Genomic DNA, 6,813 nt, shown 5'->3' on the forward strand with positions numbered 1-6,813 from the left:
TCATGAAACATTTACCTAACCCATTATCATGGAACATTTACCTAACCTATTATCAATTTGTATCAATTTGTATCATAAATTATGGATATCAAGTGTACATTTTGTCTACAACAACATGATGGCTGGCCACTTCATGTAAAATGGGAGGTTTGTCATGCAAATCCTCCTATTTTGCACTCCTATTTATTTGGCCACTTCAATTTAGCCTATAGCATTTTCAAACATTTTCACATAGGTCCTATTTCATAATTTCACCCCCTTTTTCTTATGGAACAAAAATTAACTAAAATTGTCGGGTTCTATCTTAAGTTTGGGCTTTCTAGAGGCCCACTAACATAATTAAACCTATGCCAACATTCACAGGATTCCCGAAAATTGGGGCGTTACAGTGTAGGTCTACCATAATCTTCTTTACACGTAACCGACTATTGAACCCACTTTTTTCTCTAGAATTCAACACAGACCTCAAATTTACCTTTTTAAAATAATTTTAAAATATCTGTATAAAAGATATTTTTTTGTGATTGATCACACTTAACAAAAATTTAAAAATAATAACAAAATAATATATTTTTTGAAATTTAAAGTGATCTAAAAACATATTTTTAAGTGTTTTGGACCATCCGGTGCTGATTTCCTTATTATATTAAGTGCTTGCAGTCACTCCTGATATATTGTGCTTGAGTTGTGACAGAGCCAATCGTCAACGTACCATAATGTTCTATTGATGCTGAAATTGGAATTTTTGTTATATTGATAGAGCTTATCCTTCAACGCTGCATAAGGTGTGTTTGTTATTTTCTCCCTCAAATTGTATGGTCTCATTCATTAAATGAATTAATGAATTTCCTTTAAAATATATATTTTAAAATTAAATATTTTATAAAATATTTAAAACTATTTAAAAATTGTTAAGCCTTAAAACAATCGATAAAATATATGTTTCTCTAAAAATCAATAAAAATATGTTTGAAATTTTATATGAAATCTAAATTATTTTAACAATAATATATTTTAAGATTATAGTAACGCTACAATATATATATTTACTAATTATATACACCTTTTTATATTTTTCCTAACATATCATTATTTTCAACACTATCGTAATCCTGTTTTGATAATTCCCTTTCCATACATCCTTTTTCTGCATAGAATTTCAAAAGAAAATGTGAATTAATGTAGACGTGAGAAGACTTAGAGGTAAGTCACCCAATGAATGTGTTCTAAACCGACTTATGGAAGAATCAAACAATAATTTTGTATCTTATAATATATTTAATTAAATTTATTAGTTTATCAATCAAAACTTAATTAGAATCCATCAATATTTCACACATCAAAAACCCACACATAAAATTCACTTTTAAAGTATTTGGGATGTATTTGTATTATAGGAAATGGATTAAATTAGTCTCTTTATTATTAAATGTATTATTTTAGTCTTTGTATTAGGTATGAATGATATCTTCTAGATTGAAGTCAGAGTAATTCTTGAAGGACTAAAATTGACTTGGGCTAGAGGATTTAGATGTGTTGAGATGAAAAGTGACAACGCAATGTTGATTGAAACTATTCGTAATAGGCTGGCTACAGTAAGTAGTGTTGCTAAAGTAAGACAAATTCACGATTGGTGTTCAAAAATTGGGAAGTTAAATTTCGATATATTCAGCAAAATGCCAATAAAGTTACTGATTGCATTGCTAAGGCAGATGGAGGCGTAATTGAGCAGCTGGTTATCTTGGAAGATCCTCCGGATTATGTGAGATGCTAGTTTGAAGAATATATTAGACAGTTGTGGGTCATTGATGATAATTTTCATTTGGACTGATGCTTGCTTAATTTTCTAAGTTTATGTTCAACCAAAAAAAAAAATTATGTCTAAATTGTAATAGAGTTAACATTTAGTGTATAAAAATATCTTAAAATTATTTTTTAATTGTAGTTCAATTCCACAAATACCGATGATGAACCTTGAAACTAACATGAAAATTACAAAAAAAAAAAACACATCTATTATCAAACCAGCAATCCATGTCTAAACTTAAATTAACAAAATTCGTCACGCAACCCAGTACACTATTTTATATAATATATATATTAGCTTTATTCTTGATGCACATGTTTATTATATTTAAAAATTAAAGTATATGATTTACTGAGCTTTAGTTGAGTTAGTATTGGTATTATATCAGTGTAGGACAACGTGAGTTTAATCGTGCTTAAATGCGTTTTATCTTTCAACTCAAAAGTTGAGAAAAAATTATTGATAATTAAATTATATCAATTTTTACAATATCTAAAAAGCATTTATAAATAATGTAAGGGAAAAAAAAAAGAGAAACATATTCATATTGATGGGCTCTTTCATTGTTAGACTTTGTTTCCTAACCACCATGAAATTACTTGTCACAATTCATCTTTTTAAATGAGAAACATTTTCCACAATTTGCCATCACTTTAACATACACCAACTTTTCTATGATTAGTCCAACTAGCGTGATCCTTGGTTTTACTTTCCAACAATTAGTTTGTTTTCTTTAAAAAATATTTTTGTGGATATTAGGAGATAATGAAAATTATATTACTATGAAATTTTAATAAAACAGGAAAATAAGTAATTTATTTTAAGAGATCAGAATTAAACATTTAAATTCCAATTTTTTAATTCTAATTTTTTTTGACAATTGCATAATTAATAAGGTACTAATTTTGAGCATTGTAGGAGTGCTATAACCTTCCTACGCATAATCGGCTCTTCAATCCACTCTTTTCTCTAGAATTCTACATAGACCATAATTTTATTTTTTAAAAGAATTTTAAAATCTCTTTACAAAAAATATTTTTTTAGGTGATTAACCAAAGAATAAAAAGATCGGTAACGATTCCTTTTTTCATTCACCAAAGAATAAAAATAAGTGTTAGGTATAATGACAAGGCACATTAAACTTCTAAGAGGAGATCAGGGTTTGGACAAGAGAAAAATATGATTCGAATTTTGGAGACAATATTCTTGAAATGAGCAACCGCAAACCCCGATTATGAACCATAAAACGAACATCAAAAGTAAAAAAAAAAACATGTTTATTATCAAAATAGTAATCCATCCGATGCTTAAATTAACAAAATTCACCATCCAACCGTGTAGACTATTATATATATATATATATATATATATATATACTATATTTATTCTTCATGCAAATGTTTATTATATTTAAAAATTAAAATATATGGTTGATTGAGTTTTAGTTGAGTTAATATCGATATTGTTATTAGTGCAAAAGAATGTAAGTTTAATCATATTTAAATAAGTTTTATCCTCCAATTTAGAACTTGGAGAGGATTCTCAATAGTTCAATTATATCAGTTTTTGTCTATTTAAAATGATTTATAAATAATATAAGTAGAAAATTTAAAAAAAAATACATATTCATATTCATCGGCTTTTTCATTATTAGACTTTTTTCCCCACCGGTAAAAGTATTTATGGACAGGATGATGTAAAATTATGACCCGAATAGTTTTCAACCTTTCATCACTGCAAAAATGAAATAATAGAAATGAAAGACTAGCCATTGTATGAAATTTATAATTGAACTGTCAACAGAATTGTCAGAAATTTTTAAATTTTATAAAATTTAAAATTTAAACTGTCAATAGTAGAAAATTGCCTGTGTGACTTGGGATAAGAGGTTGAACATTTCTGGATCACATTGCAATTAAGACAGGTCTTTAGGGTTATACTTTAGTTATTGAGAACATTTTCCACAATTTACCGTCATTATTTCTGAGTGATTTGTGGGGTAAGAGGTTGAACACTTCTGAATCACATTGTATTTAAGACGGGTCTTTGGAGTTATATGATACTTTAGCATAGACTGACTTTTCTGTAATGAGTCACTGCTTGCTTTGCTTTGGGTGGATTCTTCCAAGTAGCGTGATAGTTGGTGTTACTCTCCAAGAATTATTGTAGCGTCCTCTTCCAACTAGCGTAGAGTCATCTTTATTCCCACCCGACGCGGCTAACAAACCATTGATCAAATTAATTTGAAGATATCACTTTTTGAACCCACGAGTTTTGTTTTGTTTTTTTTTTAATATTTTTTATATTTTTTGGATACCAAGAGATACCAAAAATTATTTTACTTAGAAATTTTAATTCACTCAAAAACTAAGTGTTTTATTTCAAGGCATCACAATTAAACATTAGATTTCTCATTTTAAATTTTTTATTTTTTTAACTACTTCATAATTTACAAGTTCCAATTTTGAGTGTTGTAGGGGTTCTATAACTTTCCCTGTAATTGACTCTTAAATCCACTTTTTTTTCTCTAGAATTCAATGCAAACCTCAAATTTATCTTTTGAAAGTAATTTTAAAATCTATTTATAAAAGAGAGATTTTAGATGACCAATCATACTTAACAAAAAAAAAATATGCCACTCCTTTCCAATAAAACCTTGTGTTTTTACAAAGAGAAAAATTTCCATATATTTTCAAAAATTCGTGAAACTAATATTATTTTCTATTTTTTTTCAACCAGAAAATGGTCGCTACAATTATTATCTATTTTAATCACTTAGTTATTAATTTTTTTGATTTAACTACATAACTTTTTGAAATTAACACTCTCTTATTAGTTGCCACTAGCTAAGGGATAAAAAGTTGAATTTGTAATGACCCGATTTTAGTCGGTGTCAAAAAATGTAGTTGTAAAACTCAATTTCGTAAACTGAGCCTACGAAATTTTGAATAGAAAGATTTATGTATTTAGTATGAAAATATATTAGTGGACGACCAAGTAATTAAATCAAAAAAATCAATAATTATAGTACACTAATTAAACTGTAAAAATGTAATTGCTATAAAATTTTAATTTGGAAAATGTTTGAGGACTCAATTAACAATTATGCAAAGGACTTAATGGTTATTTAACCATTTCCATTAATGAGTTAGTGGGTGTAGATGATCTAAATCATTCATTTCCATTATGGTTATTAATTTCCATCATTGTCATCCATTAAGCTTAACTAAACTTAATTAAGTTATTAATCCATAATATATACTTAAGTGAGTGGTTAGAGAATAAAACATTCATATTTTCTCTCTTGTGTTGGAAAAATCTGGTTTAGAAAAACAATTTTCAATCACAGTGGAAAATTAAAATTTTGAACACCTAATCATTTTGTGATATTTATAGTAATATTTTTTCCCAAAAAGAACCTGTGATTTGAGCATGATTGTAACGCCCCGAATTTTGGGGTTAGAAGTTTTGAATTTTGGTGGTTAGGGTTAGAGGGTAGGCTGTGCTTTTGAGTTTAGTAGCACGTTTAAGTGACAGAATGATTCTGTTGGTCTGGTGGTTGAGTGAGTGTTAGTGTACCTCGAGGTTCTGGGTTTGAGTCCTTTTTGGTGTGTTTTGTAAGAAATACTTTAAATTTTCTTTTGTAAATAGTACTTGTTTTAAGTTAAAATAATTATTGTAGTTTTATTTATTTATTTTATTTTATTTTTTATTTTTTATTTTTATTTTCTTTTTCTTTTCCTTGGTCATGTTCTCTTCTATTTTTCTGGGGTTTTGCTTCTTCTTTCTTTTTGTTGAATCGGGGGTGTTGAGGTTTGCGAAGAGCTTCGAATTTTTGGTCGTAGAGCAGGCATCAGGATATTTTCGATCACGAATCAGGTGTGGGATTCGAATATTGTTTACTTTTATTTTTGTGAATTATTGTTTCAACAATTGTCGATTGTGCTCTAAATAGTGATTCTGGGTGTTAGTTGCTGAAAAAGGTTTGGGGAATGCATCATATCCCAATCCCTCTCTGTCATTTCAAAGGTTAGGGCTATTACGATGGCTGGAACGGTGTTTTGAGCTTGTTTTCAAAGTGGTTTCGTGACCACCCGGCAGCCACACGGGTGTGTGCCTTCTCGCACGGCCATGTGGAATTAGAAAATTGGGTTTCTGGCATTTTTTGGGTGCCACACGGGCACGTAGCCGATTTGGGATTTTTGTTGTTTCTCACACAACCGTGTCCCCTGAGTACACGGGCGTGTGTATTTCAGAATTAGGGATTTGGTAGTTTAGTGTCACACGACCTGGCCACACGATCATGTGACTAATTTAGGGATTTAAGGATTCGACACGGGCGTGTGTTTTTGACACACGACCATGTCTGGTGGACACACAGGCGAGTGACATCCTCACACGGCTGTGTTTGCCCTGTACTCTATTTTAGTGTAAATGAACAGTGAGTTACACAGCCTATTCCCACAGCCATGTCCGTAGTCCACACGGGCGTGTGCCTCAGTCACACGGCCATGTGACTCTCTTCACAAGGGTGTGTGCCACAGTCACACCGCCGTATGCCCCCTTTCTACACGGGCTTGTGACTTCCCACACGGCCAGAGCACATGGGCGTGTAGTCCTAAGTCACTTAAATTGGTTCTGTGTACGATTCTGATCTGAAATATGTTTGAGTGTTTCAACCCTTAGCTAAGCCTTAAAAGGGTAGTTAAGACCTTGATTTGGGCTTCAGCTTAAGTACTTTCTGTTACTATTGTGTGTAAGAAGTTGATTGTGGATCTGATATGTTGGGTGTGTGCATATCTATTCTGTCTGATTGTCTGTTAATGCTTTATTATTCTTTGAGATGGTATGCATTCATACATTTGCATAAGTAAAGTTTTGGGGGCGATTCTGAAGAGAAAGGAAACTGTTTCTGATATGATGTGGCAGTTCTACTGCGATTTATACGTACAACGATTTATCGCATTATACCGTACATGTGTTAGCTTTGCTACGCAGTATTATCT

The sequence above is a fragment of the Gossypium arboreum genome, chromosome 5, assembly GCF_025698485.1.
Source record: "Gossypium arboreum isolate Shixiya-1 chromosome 5, ASM2569848v2, whole genome shotgun sequence".
NCBI lineage: Eukaryota > Viridiplantae > Streptophyta > Magnoliopsida > Malvales > Malvaceae > Gossypium > Gossypium arboreum.